The sequence below is a fragment of the Melanerpes formicivorus genome, unplaced genomic scaffold, assembly GCF_026170545.1.
Source record: "Melanerpes formicivorus ecotype bairdi unplaced genomic scaffold, bMelFor1.0.p_v2 SCAF_38, whole genome shotgun sequence".
NCBI lineage: Eukaryota > Metazoa > Chordata > Aves > Piciformes > Picidae > Melanerpes > Melanerpes formicivorus.
The window spans coordinates 2,736,827-2,760,525 of NW_027142390.1; the positions used below are offsets into that span (position 1 = coordinate 2,736,827).

The 23,699-nt window shown below is 45.9% G+C and overlaps 1 protein-coding gene and 1 long non-coding RNA gene across 2 annotated transcripts in view; one reads left to right on the top strand and one right to left on the bottom strand.

Moving 5' to 3' along the window:
• MAPKAPK3 (MAPK activated protein kinase 3) overlaps nucleotides 1-23,699 on the bottom strand; it is a 127,627-nt gene that overhangs the window by 90,240 nt on the left and 13,688 nt on the right. The window lies entirely within an intron of this gene.
• LOC137450872 (uncharacterized) lies at nucleotides 8,642-22,976 on the top strand. The gene is made up of 4 exons (XR_010989669.1): nucleotides 8,642-8,806; nucleotides 9,996-10,254; nucleotides 18,825-18,916; nucleotides 19,476-22,976. It is a non-coding gene; the product is annotated as an uncharacterized lncRNA (long non-coding RNA).

A 23,699-nucleotide genomic window follows, 5' to 3' on the forward strand; every position in this document is an offset into this window, starting at 1 on the left:
AGAGAAGGGGGGTAAAGTCCAAGCGCTCCATGATAGTACTTAGGTGTATCAGAGGAGGAAGAAGGAATGAGGCCAGGTGCTATCACAAAGTCCTTCCACCTCTCTGAACCTGGGACAGCTAGCGCCAGACTGGTTGCTTTCCAAAGTTACCTGAGGTGCCTCTCCTCCTTCAGTCATGATAACTTGGGCACATACAAGCCATTTCTTGCCCTTCACATCCACCAGACTGCCTGCCCCAAAACACAAGCTACCCTGTGGGACAAGGGTCAACAGTAGAACTAGCTGTGTTAGGTCAGGCTTCTTCTGCTAAAGAGGTCCTTTTAGGCACAGTTACAGCAGTCACAGTAAGATTATGCTAGTCCTAACATAATTCAACACTCCATCACATCCTACAGCTTTTTTTGTTTAAAGACCAAAGATTGTAGGCCAATAAATATGGGGGAAATGGGCACAGTAATCAGCTGCTGCATATTTCCAAGGGGAGACGTTTGTCTTCTCATGTGCTCCGAGCTAAGATCTGACTACACCTGTAATTCCTCCTTCCAACAGCGACAAAGCTGTTATCCCCTGTTATCCCAAACCATGTCCCTCTGCCCAAAGCAGAGGCCAATGATTTTATTGTTGTTCTTTAAACAGAGGTGTGCTCCAGGCTCTTGTTCTTCCCCTTCTGAAAGCTAAAAGTTGGGGAACCTTTGGTATCTTTCCTTCTTGTAAGACTCTCAATCTCGTACTTGACTTTGCAACTCTTGCATGAGTGCTGTGTACCTGAAACTGAGTGGAAAACCAGGACTACTATCACCTGGGTAAGGCACAAGGCCACCACTACTGGAATGCAGCATTCCAAGGCTATTAGCAGCTAACATAATGAGCAGCATATGCTCCTGCTAGTGAGAAAGCAAAACGAAAGAAAGAAGGAAAAAAGACCTATCACCTCTGCTGTCAGAGTAACAAAAAACCCCAGGCCAAAGTGTTTCATCTGTTGTAAAGTGTTAATCTGTGGGGTGATTGTCTGCATCTCAACAGAGCCTGTACAGAAAGACAAACTTCCCAAAGAACTATGTCCATTTCCCTGGGATAACTCATTCAGTAACTAGTGCCTAAAAGGCCTGTTCAGTTCCACTTGCTCTCCAATAGTGGGGGACACAAACTAGCAGACCACTAGGATACCACATGGGTGGTATCAAGGGCAGATGGTAGGAAGTCTGAAAGCTGCTACAGTCTGATCTACAGCTCTGCACTGGAGTGCTACATTCAACAAGGGTCTGACTTCCCATCAGTGTATCCTGGAAATGCAAACTGCAAGTCAGGTCATTGTGAAGATAAGCCTCAGCATTCTTAGGCCTCATACAGACCCCTTCTCTAACATAAAGGCTGCACAAAATTGAGCCCTGGGGATGACTGGCTAACTTGAACTTAATTCATATCACACAGCATGCTCTTAAACTAAGTTGTGCTGCAGAGAGAAGGAATATTTCCAGGTATTGAAGAGACAGCTGTTCCAGTAACACGGCATTCCCTCCACTGAAGTAGGTGAGAGAGTGACATGAGGCTTACTCCAAGCACTCTGAACTCAGGAGTCAGGTCTCACAAAATCAATAGACTGAAATGCTAATAGCAAGGTTGTCAGGGTGGAAGGTTGCATATGGTTGGTTATTAGCCTTAAGATTGTTGACCCTGGAAAAACTCACATTCTCTAAACTCTGTCAAAAGAACCCAAACAAAAACCAAACCTCCAAAACAAACAAACAAACCCCCAAACCACAGACTACCTCACCACAAGGGAGAACTATGAATCCAGAGTCAGAGGGCTGAAGGAAAACAGTAAGTATGCAGAGGTAACAACTACTACAGCATCCTCCTTGAAGCCAGAGATAGCTCAGGCTGGTGCTAGTCCTCAGAGCCAGGAATAAGGCAAGCCCACCATCACTGCCTAGGAGATCTGCTTTTAGCAACCAGCTGGCTCCCTGGGCAGGGCTTGTGTCACAGCAGCTCTTCACACTCAACTCCTATCCCTTCTCTCCATTCCAGAATCAGAGGCCACAGGAACAAGCTGCCTATCACAGGAGGACAGCCATCCTCTTTTAATTTGTAGATGCCTGATGGGGCATTTCTGAGTTAAAAAACCCAAACCTGCCACAAAACTAAAATGTTCAGCTAGGTGCTAGCTGTCTCAGCAAGCCAAATAAAACTCTTGCCACCTCCCCAGCACCTAGCAGCGAGTGCTTCCTTTGTGCACTGCCTGCTGAGCAGCACTGGCTTCCCATTCAGTCAGAACAGGCAAGAGCAAGGGGCCACTACCAAGCTGCTACCATGGCTTGGAGGTCATGGCTGCCTTGACTTCCCTGTCTCTATCACATTGGGGTTTTTTGTGATGTTGGTGCAGAGACCTAAGGAAACAGAAGTCCTGGGAGGAAGTGAGTCAGGAAACCTGTGGCAGGGGGAAGTGTGACTCAGAGCGCACGGTGCTGCTGCTCCCCTGCACGCTGGAGGAGGTGATAAGATTGTGTAATCCCCATGATAACTTGCTGCACATCCTAATTCTGCTGATCCTCCCAGGGGAGGGGTGCCTCTGCTGAGTACTGTACATTAGCTGATTTCTTAGAATAAACTGCGACAGCTCCCTGTGAGCTCATCGCGTGGGAGGGGGGATGCTGGGCTCCCTGCCTGCGCTGTCAGAAGATGAGGAGCTGCAGAAGCACCAAATTCATGAGGAGCACAGCAAAGACCTGGCAAACCTCTTGTTTAGTCTATTTGCTCTTCTTTCACAGACAGAGCGTAGGGACAGACGCATCTGAAAGCCACGGAGCGAACAGCTATGAGGCAGAGGGGAGGCTTTAAGAAAGAACTTGAGGAAGGAGGGTGAATGTAGCAATAGGAGGAGAAGACTCAGTCAGGATTGGTGAGGGGACAGGTACATGAGATACCAGGAGGAAAGAAGCCAAGAGGAGAAAGGCCAAGCAAAGGAAGAGAGGAGGGCAGAAAGGATGGAGAAAAGGTCACTGGCAGTCACTTAGGAATGACGAGGAAGGTACAGTGAAAACCAAGTGCCCCTGGGACTGAGAGAGCAAAGTTACACTGAGGGAAAGAGGCCACCATCCATTTTGAGTTCTCAGTACACGCCAGAGCCAGCTTTGCATTTCCAGGTCTCTGTTCAGCTATATAAAGGCCATTCCTGAAAACACAGTGGAACCAAACACAAAAATCACCCTTGTTCAACCATACAAGATTGTCTTTGCTTCCTCCCCATAAATGCAGGCATAAGCAGTGTTAGCACTCACAAGCTCAGCCCTCTGCTTGTATGAGTGCAGCACCTGGTGCAAAAAGGCCTCAGGACACAAGTAGGCTTCTGGAACTTTCTACTGCACATGTAGAAGTCCTGGGTGCATTAAGTAGCTCGGCACCAACTCAACTTCCAAACTTCAACCCTCTGCTCCTCAGAGACAGAACCATGCCCACAAGACTGCTTTCACAAACAAACATCCTGACCACAAACGGAGACACAGCTGGCACACATGCAAACAGGAGCACACCTGCTGCTGCACATGGGCTTTCACAAACCCCATCCTGTCCCTGCTCAGCAGTGCCACAACCCACTGAACAATCATGAACACAGCATGAGTTCAGGAAATCCAGGCCTGGTTATACACAAATTCACCCTCAAAAAGTATCCTTTTCAGAGGGGACTGTTCCATGCTCCCCCAGACAGCGTCATGCTCAAACAAGCAGGTAACCTCTGCAGCTGCAGAGGCTCTGCCATCTGAAGCAGATCTAAATTGTGTTTCAAGGATGGTTTCAGAGCACTAACCACACACAATATGGCTCTGAAAACTACCACACAGCCTTTCAACTGCAAATTCACTGTGTTATTTGTGTTTGAGTCAGAAGCCAGAAGTGATCAAAGCATCAGTTTCAGAGTTTCAACTGAGAGGCAGCAAAGATGCTGGCTGAGACCCAGAATACCTAAAGCTTACTTCCATTTCTGCCCTGACCTGTCAGCTATCCTGATACAGTGTCCCTGGGCTCCAGACCTCTTTTCTCCCATTTTTTGTCTCACTGGTATCAAATGGGCATTGGCTGCTGGACAGCAAAGGGCTGTAACATTAAATGCACCACAGAGTGTAACATAATGAATGGTTCTGTAATGGAAATAACAATTAGTGCTTCAAGTTTCAAGCCTGGTATTTCTAGGACAAATGTCACAGTTCCTATGGACCCAAACTCCCAGGGCTAGCAAGCCTGGGAAGAAGAGATGTGTATAGAAACTGCGTGCAGGGGAACAGGCAACCAACTCCTCGACTTCTGGTGACAGAAGAGTAACATTTTTATCATAAAATCTACATCATATGAAATTCTTATTCCTTACCCATGAAAATTCAAGGTTTCTGGAACACCATTTAGTTGGAAATGTGTGATTGCTATCATGGGTTAGAATGGGTTCATTGAGATTGTTATCACGGGTTCAGTGAGATTCCTTGTTTCACTCTGATCAGTCTGCTACTCAGAAATGGAACAACTGTAGGTGGTACCTGTAAAACCATCATGCAAGGACCAAAACTATTTGTACCATGTTTCATAAGCATGTGTCAGTTACTCTGCTCCCTCCTGTAAACTCTCCCCCACCTGGTGAGCACAGGGATGAAGATATGCCCAGCTGAGACATGGATTTTTGTTTAAATGATGCTTTGTAAGCCTGACTCAGCTGCCAACACCCCCTCACCACACAGGATACCTGCACTCTTTCACAGCAGCTCTGTTTTTCTATTTGAGCCTTTGCTGAGAAGAAAGCATTAGGTGGAAGAGTTTACTTCTCTAGTTACTGTTTTTCAAGATGCTGCTTGGCCTACATCAGTTCCAAGAACTGAGGCAGGCGAACAAAGAAATGCACAGGCTCAGCAGCAGCATGAACATCACTGCTCTGGCAGCTTCCCACACTGCAGCAAGAATTTTCACAACCCAAAATGAGACCACACACAACAGCAAGGCTGAGCAACATATGCAGGGAGCCGCTAGTGACAATACCTTCAGAGCCTCCACAGACAGCAGAGGCAGGAGCAGCCTCCAGCACCTTGTCATTACACTTCTCCAGAATATGAGTTTTCAAGCAGAACCTTCCCAGCACTGCTTATCTGGGCAACTAACCAAGCCACAGTGCTTCCACAGTGGTGGCAGGGGGAGGGCAGGAGGTAGAGTCAGCAGTCAGGAAATAGATAGTCTCAGGCAGGATTCACACACACACAAAGAAAGAAAAACTATAAATGACCAAAATAAGTCACTTCCATAAACTCTGCACAGGCACAAAAGTCATCTCAAAAAGTAATCTCCTTACATGCAGCTACCAGTGCCAGCTTTGAAAAAGTGAATTTGACATCCCAGATTACCCTAATGCCTTTCATTCTCTCCTTTGTGTGCACTTTGACTGATGCCTGTGCTGGCATTCATGGTGAGTTTGTTTTCCTTCCCAGATTATTGATGCACTAAGAGCTTAAATCAGAAGCCAGCCCTCATCAGAGCTCCACTGAGAAAGTAAAGTCCTCAGGCTGACCAAAATCTGCCCAATCTGTCAAGTGAGAAGCCTAAGCCAATTTTAGGCACAGAAGGAAAGGAAGAGATTTTCTTTCTTCCCTGAATAAAGTAAAAAACATTGGAAGTGAAAAACCTTTGGACTACTCATCTTCTAATTGCATCCATGGAAATGGCAATAAAATGCCTCCATCTGCTATGTTCCAGTCACCTTAAGCTGTTATCTGGATCTCATCAGATTCATCACTGACACCAGACCCAGATAAATTTGGCAGTGGGGCCATGGCTGTGACAGTCACAGCTGCTGAATAGCAAGCTTTGAGTCCCAAATGAACCAGTGCATTTCTAGTGACCCAGAAACAGTTTGTTTCCAGAGATCTCTGCCTGGGGACCCCACAAGCATCAACAAGCTCACATATTGTGAGCTGAACCACAGTATCAGAACATCCTACAGTACACAGGAGAAACTGAGGCATCAGAGAACAGAGCTTGGCCCCAGTCATGCAGCAAGAAACAGAACCCAAATTGTACAATTATAAACTACAAATTCCTCCTTCCCATCCATAACAGAAATGCAGACCTTCCTAGAAGTAATTTCATTTAACTGACTGGAATTTACCCTACAGCACACAGTGTTTATTTGGCTCTAAAAGTACATCATCAAACATTTTGTCCACCAGTACCCAGCACCATGCTATTAATCACCCTCTCAAGATATACTTCAACCAGGACAATTCTGGGGGAGTCTGTGGCTGACAAGTTCTTTGCCCTCCAAAAAGCACTCTCCTGCCTGAAGCACAGAGCCCAGGGAGGATGTGGTGAAGGAGCCATGCCTGGTCTCCCTGGCTGGGAAGCTGCTCCTGTAGGCAAAAAAAGAAAGTAAGAGGTGGTCCCAGCATGAATCTAATGAGCCCAAGTTACATCAGGGATGCATTTGGCAACGATGTGTCAGTGTATTTCAGAGTGGCTTCCAGCCACATGGCCCCAGAGGATGAAGAAAGCCCTTGTTCCTTTCGAACAGAGCACATTTTGTAGCTTCTCTTGGCGCAGTGAGGGTTAATCCAGGAGTGTGAACAAAAGCGATGAAGATTGGCTCATCTTTTCCATTCAAGCAGAGCCTGCTACAGAAAATGCTCGTTTCTCGATGCTCAATGTCTCGGTGACTTCCAGGAACAGTGAGCTAAACTCATCTGCTCTTCCCAGCACCAGCTGAGGGGGCAGCAGGGGATGGAACACAGCCCTGTTCTTGGAAGGCAGGAAAAAATAAGGTTCTGGCAGAGCTTTGCAAACTCTCCTCTCTCCCTCCTCCCCTCCCCCAAAAGCTCTTTCAGCAGCTCTAATTCCTCACAGTACAGCTGGGCTGGTTTTTCCTTTTATCAAACAAACACAAGAGCAATGCAAGAAAACTGCCAGCAATTCGCAGAGAGGTTAAGTTAATCAAATAAATAAATTATAAGCTCATCTCCATGAGCCCCCACATGCCCCACCATTCTCCTCTGTTCAGTGCATGACCTACTGTACCTCTTAACATTTTCTGTTAGATAAACACAGAAATCTATAGAACCATCCAGCTCGTGGAAATTATTTTTGGCTGCTTTATCTTCATGCAGTATGAATTCCAAGGGATGATTGGATAGTTGGACTTCTCCCAGCCTGGCTGTCTGTGAGGGGAGCAGACAGTAACCTCATCGCTATTCTTCTATGGAAACAAACATCTTTCAGAGATGACAAGTATCTGGCTTGTAGGTACAGCACTCTGAATGAGATTCAGGGAAATAGTCACCAGCTGTGAGGAATGGGAGGATAGCCTCGAGGCACACAGAAAAAGGAAAACAGGCATCAGACTGAGTTTGTTGCACTGTTCCACACAAGCTGTCCTTGAAGTACAAGGCGGCAGCAGCACCGAGCTGTGAAACAGGGAGAAATCCTGCTGCAGAGGTTGCAGTCAGCAGCACAGCCAGAGGAGAATCCACACCACCTTTTAAGCAGACTGCAGGCTGGCCCTGCAGAGAAGCAGAGGAAAGCCTGTGACAGCTGTGCTGGGAGGCCTCGACTGAGCACCCAGCAAAGCCGCTCCCCTGTTGGTGCCTTGGCCACCGGGCTCAGGAATGAATGGGCCACGCAGTGGCTCAGGCTAACAACTGGTCACCCCAGGATGGGGCCATGGCATGCTGCCACCCAGGCATTGCACCAGGAGCTGTTCCCTGAGATATACAGTAGCTGTTCAGCAGATAAGAAGTCTGCCTCCAGCACAATCAGTCGCACTTACTACAGTGCAGTGTTCCCTGGTGTGGTTTTCCACCCATTTACTCGGGTTTGGTGGTGTGGTTTTTTGGTTGGTTGGGTTTCTTTTTTCCCCCCACCTGCTGGACAGAAGGAAAATGCACATCTGCATTGTTACATGGGATTCTGAAGTTCTCTGCAATGCCAAGGCCACACACACATTTAGAAGACAAGGGCAGACTTCATTCATTGTTACCTCTTGTGAGTTTCAGGGCTACAAAACAACCACCATCCAGGGAATAGCACAGAAAACAACCCTGAGTCAATAGCAGACTACAGTAAGAGCAGTTTACAGGTTGATGAACATTTTCCACTTGGTGATTTCTAGGTTCTCAGACACCATCTAAAAGATTGAAGCCCTTTGCTGTCCCTCTGGGACTTCTACTAAACTCCACCAGCATGACACATCATTTATTTCTGCTACCTCCAATTAGAGGCAGGAAGTTAAGAGTTGGGCACTAGGCTCATTTTCTGCTGTGGTGCTCCAGCTACTTGCCTACAAATCAATGCAGATGTGCTGATTTACACCCTGAGAAATTGGTTCATTAGCCAGAATTAAATAGAGGCCCAAGACACACCATTTCAATTTGAACAGTGCTCTTGAACACCCTGTTCAGTTCAGGAACTGGGATTTGCTTGGTGCCTTCCTATATTTAGCATACAGTAATATAATTGAAGCAACAAAATTAGGCCCACAAATAGACTGGTTTCTCAGTACTTAATCAAGGACCTTTTCCTGGAACTGCAGAGGGCTGAAATTAAAAGAAAAGAATGTGTGGTAATCAGCCCCATAGAGGCAGGAGGAAACCACCCTGAGTTTAAACTCCAAACACATTCTGGCCAGCTGAATGTGCCCGGCTTCATGGGGACCCAGGCCAGGGATTGCACGAAACACTTCAGAGTGCACAGTCCACATACAATGAATTGCTGAGGAGATACAATTCGTGGTCTGCAATCCACAGTATAAAAAGAATGTCCTTGGACAGGTGAAGGGAGGTCTGAGGTATTGCTGCAATAACGCTAACGTGTTTCTGTCAACCACTTCTATGAATAACAGCAGGGACAGAAAGGGGGGGGGGGAGGACAGAAAGGGGGGGGGGAGGACAGAAAGGGGGGGGGGGAGGACAGAAAGGGGGGGGGGAGGACAGAAGGGGGGGGGAGGACAGAAAGGGGGGGGGGGAGGACAGAAAGGGGGGGGGGAGGACAGAAAGGGGGGGGGGAGGACAGAAAGGGGGGGGGAGGACAGAAAGGGGGGGGGAGGACAGAAAGGGGGGGGATCACAAGACAAATCCAGTGTACAAAGTGCAAAATAAGAAAGCCAGGCAGCAGTCCTTCTGTAGCAACACTACACAGCAAAGCAAGGAAAGAAGGCAGGAGCCTGTGGCATTGCACTTGTTCAAATTCACTATAAATAGGTCTTGGAAGATAAACCAAGAGACTCCATTTTCTGCTCCTTTTATTCTTCTTGTAACTTGGTTTAGGGGGATGAAAAGGAGAATTACATTTTTTCACAAAGTCTTTTTTCTCTCAGCAGTTTTCTTATTGCTATGAGGAAAATCTCTCTGCATTCTAACCTAACAACTGCCCTAAGAATAAGACAAATAATTTATTCTGAAAGCAGAAACACAGCCAGACATTTAAGAAGTGTTGAAATGCTTCAGAAGCTGGCAAAGACTGCAGGTGACAGTAAAGGAAAGGGAGCTGCATTTCTATAATGTCAGCATCACAAGCCTCACACTGCCAGTTAGGACATGCAAAGATCTTGATGCTGAGCTAAGTCAGAGTAAGATCTTTGAAAGCCTATTTTGGAGCTCTGTTTTCCAGCTTCGGCACCCCCACCCTAAAGAGTTTGGTTGTACCTCCCCATCTCTTCCACTCACACTGCCCACAACTATTTTGCCAACAGACTAAACAGCCACTCATGAGCAGCGTATACCCCAAAAAATGTCCTCCAAACAGGTTCTGTCAAAATTAAGCTTCCTTAAATATCAAAAATTCTATTTGCAATCCCATTTCTAGTTCTGTTGTTTCCTTTCATCTGCTTGCTCATATTGCGCTCACATCATTGGTAAAGATACCAGCTTGATAGTAGGGACAAAAGATTGGGCCAGGAATCTTACTCCTGAGTGGCGACAAACAATATTAGGTACAAAATTCACTCACCCCCCAGTTAACAAAAGCCTCTCTGATAGTCACAGGTACCAGCATTTCCTAGAAGAAGAAATCACTCTCTTCAGCTATATGACATCACTGGAGAATCGAGCACATTCGGAGAGCACACGCCAAATGTGAAACACACTGCAGTGTTTCAAGAAAAGCCAGGCTACCTCCCTGTTGGGAAGCAGAAATGGAATTGCCACCCCTGCCACTGTAGTGACCCCACTGAAGCTGAGGACAGCAGAGCTGTAACATGAGGTACATGAGGAGCTGCAAGGCACAGATGATGGTGAGGTGAGGTACTATGAGGGACTGATATCTTTTATCATACAATTCAAAGCAGAATCAGCACATGAACTAGTTCAATGCTTCACCCTTGGCCTTGCCTTCCCTCTCCCCCCTAAGGGGTGCTGTTCCTCTAACCAGGCTTCTCCTTACTGCTTCATGATTTGGCAGCAAGGAACTTAAAGGCACTGGCTGGAAAGCAGCACTTGGGCTGTCATCCCTGTATCTTTGAAGAACTTCCTTGGGGCAACAGTTCACTTTCATGCTCCAGCTGGTTAGGTAGCAGCAGTTCAGGCTTTTACATCTCATCCACAACCCGAGCCCACAGTAGTAAAAGCCCTTCTAGCACCCCAGTGGAGACACAGCCACTACATAGAAAGGCATTCTTGCAGTAGACCTTACAAATCCTTTTTTGGGTGCAAAGGTGGGAAAAGTCCCTCAGGAATCACGGGCAGCAGAGCCCCTAGACAGTGCCTCGGCAAGCCCAAAAGCTCAACAGTGAGCACACCTCTCCTTTAGCAGGGAGGCACAAAAAGGCTGTACAGACTCCAGGTTCCCTTCCTAGCCAATCAAAGTAGGAGTCACCATTTCAGCATCTGTATCATCAGTCACAACATTCCTAAAGGAAATTAATTTGTAAGTAACAGGAGCTTAACACACCAGTGGGCAGAACACCCAAGAATAACCAGCATGCTCCCACCTTCCACTGGCAATTCACAGTCGATACTGCTTCAGGGATGATGCCTTTGAATCTCCCACAGCTCACTTCCCTCTCAAAGCAGCACTGCTTTGTGAACTATTTTTGACCCAGAACCTTTTGAAAATTTATTTATTCAATGGCTCTCAATGAGCTGTTCCTGAAGAAACTGAAGAATCATTCTGTCCTATAAGAAACACAAGGAGACTTAAATCCAGCCGGTACACATAGGGACATCTCCCCCAGGGCTTGTCCCTAAGCCCACAGAGAAAGAAGGATTCGGGGAAGACGTTCTTCACTCTAAACTCTCCACATGATTGTTTTGCTTGACTAATCCAGTTTTCCTTTAGGCATAGTGAAAGCCCAGCCAAAAATCCAGTGTCCTGGATTTCCCCAGTATTAAAAACTGCCATCTGCAAAGCACTTATCTTCTTAGGACCTCTGCTGGGGCTCTTGCCTGCAAGTTATCTGAACATGTACTTTCTACAATGCTTATTACTAGTCAGTATTTTATACTTTTTTTTCCTGAGGCCTAACAATTTAGAAATTAATTCATTATCCTTCTATGATTCTAGCATATTATTCTGCTGTCATCCAAACACAGATCAGAAATACTTACTAAATGCCTCTACTTATTTTCATCCTCATTAACAATTGCACCATTTCCATTTCAAAGAGGCCTTACACAATTCTTTCTCCATTTCAAGCAGAATGTTTAAATTCTTTATCATCCTTGAAGATAACAGCCAAGGACAATTTTACATTCTCCTTTTCATTTCCAGTTTTCTGCACTTCATTTCTAATTTATATTAACCAATCTCCCTCCCCTTCCACACTGCTGTTACTTTTTTGTTCCTAATGAGCAGCTCTGACGAAGCAGCCCTTCTCCTGAGGGCAGGATTGCAGTTCTTTGCCATGCAATGCACTCTTCTTAATTATTAGGCTCTCTAATTCTAATTGTTTTTTTCTAGAAAGTACTATCCAAGTTTCACTTGAAAAAGCCTTTTACCCTGGGTAAATGATATGTTACATAATTAGTTAGGAGAGTCTTCTTTTTATTTAGATTTCTCTCCAGTGAGGTCACAGTCACACAGATACTACCAACTTCCAATCCAGCTCTGAAGTCCTTTGCTCCCAGATGTACTGGGTCTGTTCAAACGCTAATCAATGATTTCTTGAAGGCCATGCAGCACATTCTTCCACTCAGTGAGGCTGCACCTGCTGATTTGCATAACCATCATGCCCTTTATCTTTTCTGGATGCAGATTCTGGGACCCCAGTTGTGCAACAGCCACTGAGTCAATGTGGCAGCAGGGACTAACTAACACGTACCTTCACCCACACCACCAAGTGAGAACATTTTTGCTCTCCTTGGCATGCAAAGCTTCTCCCTGCTGCTTCAACTGGATGCTAGGCTTAGAGTTAGACCTTACAAAAGTGCTCCCAAAATAGACATGGAAGAAAGGGAAGAAAACTGTCATGGCTAGAAAGTAGAAGAGGGACAAAGTAGGAGCCTGAATTCTGCAGTGTGCTGATCATGATGCAGGGTGGGGACTGAGACATCACTACCCCTGAGAGACTCCAGCAAGAACAAAAAGAAAGGCAAGGGAAGAAGTTATCAGACAATGTTAGGGGCTGGAAGGGACCTTGAAGATCATCCAGTCCAACCCCACCTGCCAGAGCAGGATTACCTATACCAGGTCACACAGGAAGGCATCCAGGCAGAGAGGGAGTCTCCACAACCCTCTGGGCAGCCTGTTCCAGTGGTCTGTCACCCTCACAACGAAACAAATTTTCTTCATGTTTACATGGAACTTCCTATGCCTCAAATTCCACCCGTTGCCCCTTGTCCTGTCATTGGGCATCACCTAGGAGAGCCTGACTCCATCCTCTGGGCACTCACCCTTTACATATTTATAAATATGCATGAGGTCACCCCTTAGTCTCCTTTTCTCCAAGCTAAAGAGACCTATTTCCCTCAGTCTCACAAGGGCAATGTGAAAGGAGCAGAAGTGTCTTAGCGAGTATCTTTCGGGGGGGGCAGCAACCTCCTAGGTGGAACCCAGAGGAGAAAAATAAAAATGGAAAAGGATCAAATGAACTACTGCATTTATTGCAAAGCTTTTAACTTCTAGAACCACAGATATCTCATGACACACAACAAGGAACTGTTGCTTTCAACTTTCAATTGTTTGGTCTAAGGGCTCCCTCCTGGTACCTTCCCTGAGCAAAGTCTCCTCTGAGTGGCCAGCCCTAACTGCACAAGGTATCTCCAGCAGGCTAAAGTCAGACCCATCAACCCTTCTGCCCAAGAAACTGGGGATGTCACTGTGGGAACCCTTCTGGGCCCAAACAAAATAGGTACTTGCCTGTGTCACTTGCTAATATTCCTAAGCCAGAGTATTAAATTATTTTACAAAGTTCTTCCTTGAAGAACTGCATATTCTGGTCTTAGAGAAAGGTAGAAAGAGGTAGAAAACCCCCTAGGATTGGGATTTCACTGGACAAAATAGCAGTTGGATCTTAAAGAACTCCAGGTACTTGGTGTGGTCAGAACCAACTGACCCCCAAAATCACGACACAGAATCAGTACTATCATCCAGTCAAATCCTTACCCACATCTGACAGTGCCCAAGACTTCAAAGGGACATCAGTGCCTACCCACAATTATAATTTCAGGGCAGTTTTGACACTTCAGCAATTCACTTAATTACTAACACAGCACAGTTTACAAGGGACAGATTTCTGGCACTTACTGGTTAGTGTCTCTCAGCAACTGACTTGATCTTAGTCTTATCTCAAAAGTCCTGTGTAAGACCCACACAGAAACATTTCTCAACTGGATGGACCTGCTGCAAGGCAAGAAGTACTTTCCCAAAGTGAAGAGGTAAAGAGATCATCTCTCTATGTTTATGAACACATGTGTCAGTCATTCCTAAACTGGGGTACTGGAATCGCTAAAGGGGACACTGTCCATGTCCCTGGGCAAACATCTCCATGAACACAGTTCAAGTCAATGGAGATGGGGTTTGGTAGATGAAAGGGTGCAGTGTGGGTCTTGCCTCCTAACAGAGAGGATGGGTCCCTCTGGGAAGTACTCTGGTCTCCTAAGGGTTAGAAAAGTGTATGATGTGAGGGTGTAAACAGGAACCTAGAGGCACACCTGACTATGCACACTGAACAGCACATTTCCAGAGGACACCATCTTATGATCTGCCCTTGGCCCCAGCACTGGTAATGATGGCTGCTGCTAATACCTATGGCTGCTATTGCTACTGCCTGTGACATACAGATCTAGGAACTCCTGGCACAGGTTACAACCACAGGCTGAATTCCTCTTTGATACCACTTAAGCCAGTCTGAGGTTCTGAGAAACTGTTGCCACATGATCTCTCCATGATGCACTGCTTAACAAGCAGCTCTTATTTCGTGCTGGCTTCAGTGTCAGAAACATTTCCCTCTATGGTCCCACATTCAGTGCCTTGCAGTGGAGTGAGTTGGAGCCAGGTGACTGGCAGTGTCTAGGAAGATAGCTACATGCTCCTCTACCTACGTACAAACAGGAGTAATAGCACCCAGGGACCTTTCTATCTATTTGAAATATTCGCCTACACAACCAAAACACCATGAACAATGCTCATGTCATTCAGGTCTCACTTAAACTCTCTTACCTCAGACAAATCTCATCTCTGAGACTGTGATGACAGCCTGGGTTTAGCAAGCAGACACCACTTAGGTCTAGCTGGCTGTCTGACACATTACCCGTGATATGTCCTCACTTGCAGTGCCATCACTCTGTAAGACATGAAGGGCTGTTTTCACTGCTGGTTGGATTCACCACAAAAATCACAACACATCACCTTACCTGGCATGACTTGGTTATAGACCACAGAGCTCTCTAGGAATGAAACATCACTGACAGCGATCGCGGAATTCTGTGCTGTTGCCCAGTGCAAAAAGCAGTCTTTGTGGGTAATTTCTTCTAGATCTGCACCCTAACCCTTCATCCAGGAGAGAGGCAATTAGTTTCATTGCTGTGGTAGTTTCCCTTCTGTGAAGAGGGAACTCACAGGAGAAGGTGTGAGAATGCTTGCCATAACACAAAACTTCTTTGAGAAAATGAAAAAGCTTTTGTTCTCCTTTCTGGAGCCTGTCAGGTTCTCTTCTAACCAGGTCTGATGAACTTTGTGATGTGCTGCATAGTTTCCCATTTGCCAAGTCTCTCAGGAAGGAGAAGTTAGGGAAGAAGAAGCCATTTATGAGAAAAGGTGGGTTTTGTGGGAGCTCATCAAGCCTTTAGTGTATGTGACTCTTTACTTCTGCTCTAACTGTACTTGTAATTTTCAGCAATAACAGCTACAGCCTTGCCTCCCCTCCCCTTTCCTTCTTTTTTTTTTTTTCATTTAAAATGACTCATTGTTACCTAAGTTTTAACTTGAAATGCTACCTGACTTATAAAAGGGGGAAGATTTTCTAAGCAGCATTCATTAGCAACCCCAAGAAGTCAGGCTAAAGCCAAAAGGCTCTTGTCTTCAGCGTGCCACACACTGACCCATCCTGTTCACACAGAGCTTTGCACCCTTGAGAGCAGGTAGCTACTTCTAAAAGTCCTTCTCACAAACTTTTGTTCATCAGATATTTACATTACTGTTTGTGCCAGACACCCAAGGGTACTACAGCTTAAACATATAAACTCCATCCCCAGCTGAACACTCTGCTTTCATTTGTTACCTATACATGTGCACACAGAATGTGCAGAAATTTAGAGCTTTTTGTGAAACTGGGAGAGGAAATTGATTTATTGAAGTCATTTTTTGTTCATCCCCCAAATGCCAGGCAATCAAATAGAAGTACTCTTTATTTATTCATTTATTTTTAAAGCAATTAGCACTCAGGCTGTGACCACTTGTTGCTAGCTCCTGACTCCTCAGTCAACTGACCACAACCAACAGCTCCTGTTCAACTGGTGTTATAATAAACCACCAGCACCTGGTGGGTTTTGTGATTGTTTTGATTGGGAACAACCTAGCAAGGCAGGAATATCTTTGTCTCTATTTTTCCTGAAAGCCCTGCCCCAGAAGTATACACAAACTGGTTACATTTTGTTTACCGGTTCTATGCGGTCCGGACTTCCACAAGGATGCTTATGGGCAATTCTGGTTCAATCTAGAGAATTCAGAAAATGGAAGAAGCTAAACCACTACATAGCTTTACTCCATTTAGAAAGTCAGAGGCAAGCCAGGACCCTAGGGAAAAGCCGAGAGCGATGGATTTTACTCACCAGGGTGAAGTAGGAATTTGGAGACGGTCCCCGGATCTCTCCTTGGAGGCAGTCTCTGGAACTGCGAGTTTATAATCCGATTTGTGGACCATGCGGCATAAATCCAGAGCAAATGGAACCCGCCAAAATTAAAGTGTCTCCAGCCACGGCTCCCACGAGGCCAATCCCGTGGGGCAGCGCTGCCTTGGCAGTGCAAGAGAAGCCGTACTGCTGGCGTGTTCCCAGCGGGCAGGATCGCTCCAGCGCGGGGCAGGGAGCAGGACCCCAGGGTAAGAAGCCAGGTCCGGGTGCTGCAGGCTCATCTCGCCAGTCTCGAATCAAACGCCACGAATCTAGCGGGCCCCGGGAGGAGTCCGAGTCCTCTTTCCCGTCCCTCATTTAAGGTCTTCACTAGACAACGTGTCCCGTGTCAATACATACTGGGCGCGAAGAGCCCAGCCAATCACAATGCCCGCTCCCAGCGCGGGCTTTCCCACGCGTGAATGCACTGCGGGGCTTCAGCTCCCGGCCGGAGGAAAGGACATCGTTTTACCTTTCCCCGTTCAAGCCCGCAGGGGAAAGGGAAAGGAATGTCGCGCCTTTGTCTTACCCCACTCAAACCTCCGCAGACAGATGCGGGGGGGCGGGGGGGTTGGAGCACCCTACGACAGCGGCGCCTCGCTGCTGCCGTGAATTCGGCTGTGCACAGAAACAGTGCTTAGGCAGGAACGTCTGTGTTTTATCCACATCTCTGCTTCACTATCACATCAAGAGGAAAACACTTGAGGCAAGCGTGTTCACCCAGCCCATTGTGTAAAACACAGACACAGAACAAAGCACGAGACGACAGCCAGAGATGACTTCCCTGGCACACGGCAGGAGACGAGAGCGCCTTGGGCATCCCCCCACTCCTTCCTTGAACGACATTCCCTTGTTTTCCAGGCACTCCGAGGAGTTCCCTTCCAGCAAGCCCCAAATCAGGGCAGTGTGTAAGGGCAGGGGCTGTGTAACCACCACACATCACATCAGAAACAGTCTCAGCAATTTCCACCCGCCACGGCTGGCCCCAAGCACCGTGTTCCATTTGGTACTTAGTACCCCAGGGATCACAGGCCTGCTGGGCCTATTAGAACAGAAAAGGCACGGAAGTGTCATTCTCTCCCCCCAGCACTGCAGGCTTTACACCTTTACCACACGACACAACATGTGACAGGGTTTTAAGACTTCCCCTGAGTGAAATTCACAGCTAATACAGGATTCTACTTGGAGTTGGGCACCACCTTGGCTCTATTCATGCCACTGAAACTGGTTTAAAGAAACAAAAAATGGGTAATCTAACTGTTTGGGAATATCTTCTTCTAGGAAAAACTGAGTCACTAAACAACACATCAGAGTTTTGAGTCCACAGGACTAGTCCAGGCCCTTCCTGCCTACATGACCCAACTAACACAGACACATAATGCAGTTGTCAGAGCAGGAGCTTCTTTTGTGAGGGTCAGTGGTAAGAGGAAGATTCATTCCACCTCAGCTGTATGACATGGGCAGCGGTTACTGCCCTATTCTGAACTCCAGCACGCTTTTTTCTTGCTTCTTCCTCAAAGTGAAGAGAGTGAAACACTTGTTCCTGGCTGAGGCAGCAGCTCCTGACCTTATAGGAACTCAGTGGGAACTATTTGCCACCCCAAAGATAAGAACCTACTGATGTGCTGTGAAGAAGGACTTGCAATACTTCCAGAACCATACCCTAACTTTCCTTTAACCTTCATTCTGTACCAGATACTGTGCCAGGTGAAATACTAAGAGGAAAAACCCTTATTTAGCAACTTCCCGAGTGACATGAAGAACACACTTCTCCTGCTCAGAGCTGTGGTCTCTGCTCACTGGGACAATGAGGTCCCCTAGCAGGTAGAGTTAGTGTCTTCTGTGCTGTCACTAAATCCTGTGTATTTATGGCTACCACAAAGGCCTTTGTGCATGACAAAGATTCCTGAGTCAGCAATCTCAAAGAAGAATAGAGAAGGTTTCCCCACTTTCATGAAAGTCCTACAAGCCTTGCTGTGCAGGACTGCTCAGGTGCTCTGCCTTTTGCCTTGTTTCCTTGTTCATCCACACCCTGCAAGCATGACTCTAATGCTCAGAGCCACAGCTGATCTACAGATGCCTCTGTGAGAAAATAATATGGAGATCAGGTGCTGGACATAGGGAAGCAGGACTGGAGGGGCTCAGGCCACAGCTGGATTACTCACTGGGCAAGTTCTGCTAATGTGCTTCAGGCATGAACGCTAAGAACGTAACACAGCAGCTTGTAGCACAAAGACCCAGTACCTTGGGAAACAAACATGATGTAAAGAGCCCCTGATTTTACATGTCAGTACATCTTTTGAGCAAGAAAACTGAAACACCACCAGACCACATGATGATCATACACACTGTTGTGAGTGATACTAAGTCCTAGTGCTGCTCACCTGATTGAGCCTGCCCACGTTTATGGGGCTGCAGCACTTAATCTGAACTAAGCCAAGAAATAAGTAGCTGAATGGTCCTCATTACATCACAGACCTCTGAGACTCTATTTGAAACCTGGAACTACCCTCCCTAACAAAACATGTTTGTCTGTTAAAGCCCAGCAGCACTGCTGAAAGAAGAGAAGTGGCTGTTTGCATTGCCATTCTGCTGCTAGGAAGGAAGATTGGGAGGGTTATCATACCATCCTGGTAAGCATTTACTTTCTCCTGCAGATACTTCTCCTTTCCCAAAGCTTGCAGCACAGCCCTCTTTCATACTCCACTCTAAACTAGATCACTGTGTACCTTGTACAATTTTTGTTACATAAAAGCTGTGCTGAGCACATTATTATTTTACACACTATCCTTTCTCTTCTATATCTCTTATGAGATCAGAGAATAAAGAGTTGATCTCAGCTATCAAATAAGCATAAATGCCTGCTGCAAGTCTGAACCAGGCTGAGGTACAGATATTACACTCAGATAAGCAGAGCTCTGAGTGCTCTAAGCTGCAATAACCATTGTACAGTGAGGCACAAATGCCTAACGTGCTGTTCAAACCACAAAGTAGCAATAATATGGCACGAATTCAAGTAAAAAGAAACAATCAGAACTCTGTCTTGAAGAAGGACATTTTTAGTAAAATCAAATGTTTTCACATCTGTGAAATGTAATTTTCTCTCCCAGCATTTTTCAGGGCTATGGTTTTTCTTCCATTTCTTATGCAGATCTACACACAACCTTTTCTTTTCTTTTTTTTTTTTAACAGATGATAAACCCCAAGCATTTCCATTTTCAAACACTATCAGGACTGCTCAGATTCTCCTTTCTGAAGAAAGGCCTTAGAACTACATTTAAGCCTCATCTTTCAGGCACACAAGGGACGCTGGATTGCCTTTTAATGCACATGAAACAGTGAAACAAAACAAACCCGACCTTGTACTGATAGAATTACCTTGGGAAGCCAATGCTTTCACCTGTGCTTAGTTTAACAGAGAGGAGCACTAGGAAAGGGAATATATTTCAAAGGCTGAAAAATTAGCACCACACACAATTTTCCACTTCTTCCTTCCTTGCTTGCAAGGGAACAACAGTGCTGTCATTTCGAATAACCAGTACAAAGTTAACCAGCACCATTTTGTCTGCACGCTGTCACAGCCTCAGCACCACTGTGCTGACCAGAACTGATCCAATTGCTTCCTCCTCATGCCACACTAACTCCCTACTACTCAGGCATGAGGAAAGGAAGTAAACAGATGAAAAATTAATTCATACCTGTTTTAAGACACCTTTACTCTGCCAGAGAGCTACAAACTGCAAACCAGATCTGTTACCAAGCTGCTAAATTTGCTCTGGGCAGGAGCCATATCCTTGACTTATTCCTAGCACCTGCCTAGTACTGAGCAACACCTGCATGAAGGGCAAGCACTTAGCAGCCTTCACAGGCTAAGTAAAAAGGTGACACAGGTGTCCCCCAGTTATCAATCCAATCACTTAAATACTTCACAGAGGTCATCAATCCCCAAGATGGACCAAGCTCAGCAAAATTCTGGTGGCAAAACCCAACAGACACAGGCTCAAAAATCAGAACATTTTCAAGTAATCTGGTCATTGTTTTTGTTGTCACTTCAAAGGCAATGAAAAAAATCCCAAAGAATTTGATGCTCCTCAACCTATGTCACAATCCCACATTGTAAATACAGTGCTTGGCTATCCTTTTGCTAAAGTGACTGAAAAGCCCCTGAGCTTGATGTGAGCTGCCAGCTTCTAATCTTCAAACAAGATGTCTGCCAACAGAGACAAGCGATTGGAGACAAGCACCCACATGAACTGGTATGATCAGAACACTCTGCAGAGATGTTATCAGAGCTGGGCAGGCAACTGGCAGGTCATGAGTCACTTGGCAGAAGTCACAGCACAATTAACCACTCCCAGTAGTATTAGGATTTGAGGTGGAAAATCGCAGGTGTGTTCTAGACCAAGGTCACCTGCATGGCTGCGTTTTCAGAAACTTCCAAAAGGTGCCAATGTGCATGGTTCAAGTACAGTGAAGGTGTAAGCACTTCAGAAAAGTGGTGAAAATGAGAAGCACTACATCTTCATAGAAATTGATTGGAGGAGAAGCACCTCACACAAACATCGCTGTGGTGTGCCATGATACGAGATGATGGCCTGTCCCTGTATGATACCCTGCCCCAGTGAAACGAAAGGCAAGTGCCTCATCATCTGCAAGGACTGTTTGGCATTGCTCCTCCTGGTCAACAGCAGCACAGAAGAGACCTAAGGCACAACACTGAGGCTAGTGTAGTTCCTGATTTGTGAAGGGTTTTCTCAGAGCATTACATCATGTTAGTTCACTTCCTCAAGTGGATTTCCTCCCCAGAGTCCAGCACTACTGGCCTGGACACAGAATTCAACATCACACAAATCCTCCTCCTCCCCCCTGACTGTTCAGCTACATTTAAAGCTAACCTTTGGGCAGCAGACAGCACAGAATGCAGACTTCCTTGCATTCAGAAGTTAAAAGAGGTGTCATTATCCATGATCCTAACCAGAAACACAGACATTAAAAATACATCTACCTCAGCAGCTGGACCATACTTCTCAGCTAGCCACTGAGCTCTGTATTACAAAGACTGGAGAAGCCCACAGCTAGCCAGGAGACAGGAAGGACAGGGGTGACTCCATTCTCCATGGCCTTTCTCCTATTATTAATTTGTAATGCCACCTGCTCCTTCTTTCGGTCTGCTGCATCCTCACAAGCAGGCCACAAGCAGTGACTGAAGTGAGCACAGGAGGGCCTCCATGTCCAGAATGACCAAGACTTGCCCCCTCAGGTATTTCTAGACAGAGTGGTACAAAACAGGGTGCTGTGGCACTGCTCACAACTGACATATTTCAAGAAGAGGCCAGAGGGATGTGCTGAGTTCCATCCTGCCACACTTCCCATCTGCCATGTGGGAGGTATTTATAAATCCCCATAGCTGGCTTGTCTTTCAGGGAAGGTGGTGAGGTCCAGTCCACCAGGTGTTGGAATTCTGCAAAGCAGAGGTGGCACTGGGCTTCTAATGCCTTACAGATGATGGCAAAGCTTGTTTTAGTTCCTTATATTTTTGTCATGGCAGCAGGAAATCATTTCAGGGTGAGTGAACACACAGCACCAGCACAAAGAACAACCCCAGCTGCCAAGCAAACTGTGGAGACAGAAACGGCTGGTAGGAGAAGAGGGCAGGAGATGGGGTGTCTGTTATACCAGGGTTGTACTGGAACTCTAAGCAAGCCACAGGTGGGGAATGTAGATCCTAGGCTAAAGATGTTCTATGATTCAGTGCAGGGATTTTATCCTTTTCTTGGGAGAAACCTTGACAATCATGAGAGCATTCAGACTACAGGGAAACTGTGGCTGGGCTTTTGTGCAACATGCTCCAAACTCGGACAGTTTCTTCAGTCTGAATTTATGAGCACACTCTTTGGGATTCACATTCTCCACCCTTCATTACTTACTGTCTGACTGAAGCAACAAGATCTGAAGAGGTTCAAGAAGTACCTCTTTGTAATGACCCTCACCTGTGGCACAAGTAAGTGTGAAGAATGAAACTCAAGCTGAGGAAGGTGCTGAGCATGTCATTCAGTCAGTCAGGATAAGCAGGACTACATTTGTGTGTGGAAAAAGAATCCTCTGATTAGAAAAAAATGGCTTGGAGTCTCTTTCAACCCAACCATCTCTGCTAACTAGCAAACATCATTTGACTTTCTTGTTGGCAGTCTTCTTGGGCTGTTCCATGGATGCCTGCTTTTCCATCCAGCTGAGGGTGGGGTTTGCCTCTCACTGTTTTTCTTTACAAGTTCTCAGGTCTGCAGGGCAGCCCATGTGGCTGTGTAAACCAGGCTAAACATGACTTTATGGCTAACTCTTACAGGCAGCAGACAGTAGGTGTAGCAGTGACAGAGAGTAAATAGACACAGAAAACATTTTCTAAGCATTTCCATTACCCTGAGGGCAGTGCCATTCTGGATGGTCCTGAGCTGAGACAGATTCTGAATTTACAGGAGCATACAGACTCTTGAGGAAGCTTGCCCTAAGCTTGTGAAAAGAAAACTTTCAAAACCCAGCAGAGACTCAGGGCAAAACTCTTGAGTTTACAACTACTCATGTGACAGGATTCTTTCAGTCCTTATTTACAATCACTGTGAGATAGATTCATCTTAGTTATGGGTTCTTAAGGCTTTTGGCTTCTTAGTAAGCAGCATGTTGTAGTCACCTCTTCTATTTCCCAAGAGACAAGACCATGAGCTACTCAGCATGTAGCAGGCTTCTTCCAAATATCTCTGTGTTGCTCAAGAAAACATCCTAAGACAGCTTGAAACAGAGATGCTCTTGTCATATCTCAACAGGCATTGTTTGGACAACTGATGACAAAAACTTTTGTCTTTACAGAATAGTAAGTCTCTAACTCCATTTTTCAAATGTGGCAGAAAAAGAATCGTGAAAGAAAATCTCTTTTTCCTGCAGACTACAGATCATGGTCTCCTGGAATCCAGCCACAGCTCCTAACTTTCAGAAAAGAGATGGAAATTCAGACTTGGAGTATTCAACACCCCAATCATTCAGAAGAATGAGCTAATATTGGAGGAATCATTCCATAAGCAAATTCAGATCATTTAATGTTGATAACCATCCACTGAAGAAAGTCTTAGCTTATTGTGCCACTCTACCAGTAACTTTTTATGCCCCTCCAGTTCTGTTTGGTAATGTCAAAGGACACTGATGGGGAGAGTTTGGGTAAGATTATGCTCATTTCCAGACAGGATATGGTAGAATTCAGTTTTGAGCAACTTCTTGTCTTCATTTATAGTAGGTAAGACCAGGATTCAATCCTGATCTCTCTTCATCTGTCAGGTTAAATAGGGAGAAACATCCCTCAGTCAACAGTATCTGCAGGTCATGCACCCCCAAGGCCTGGCTTTAATCATACCACTTCTCTGCACCAAA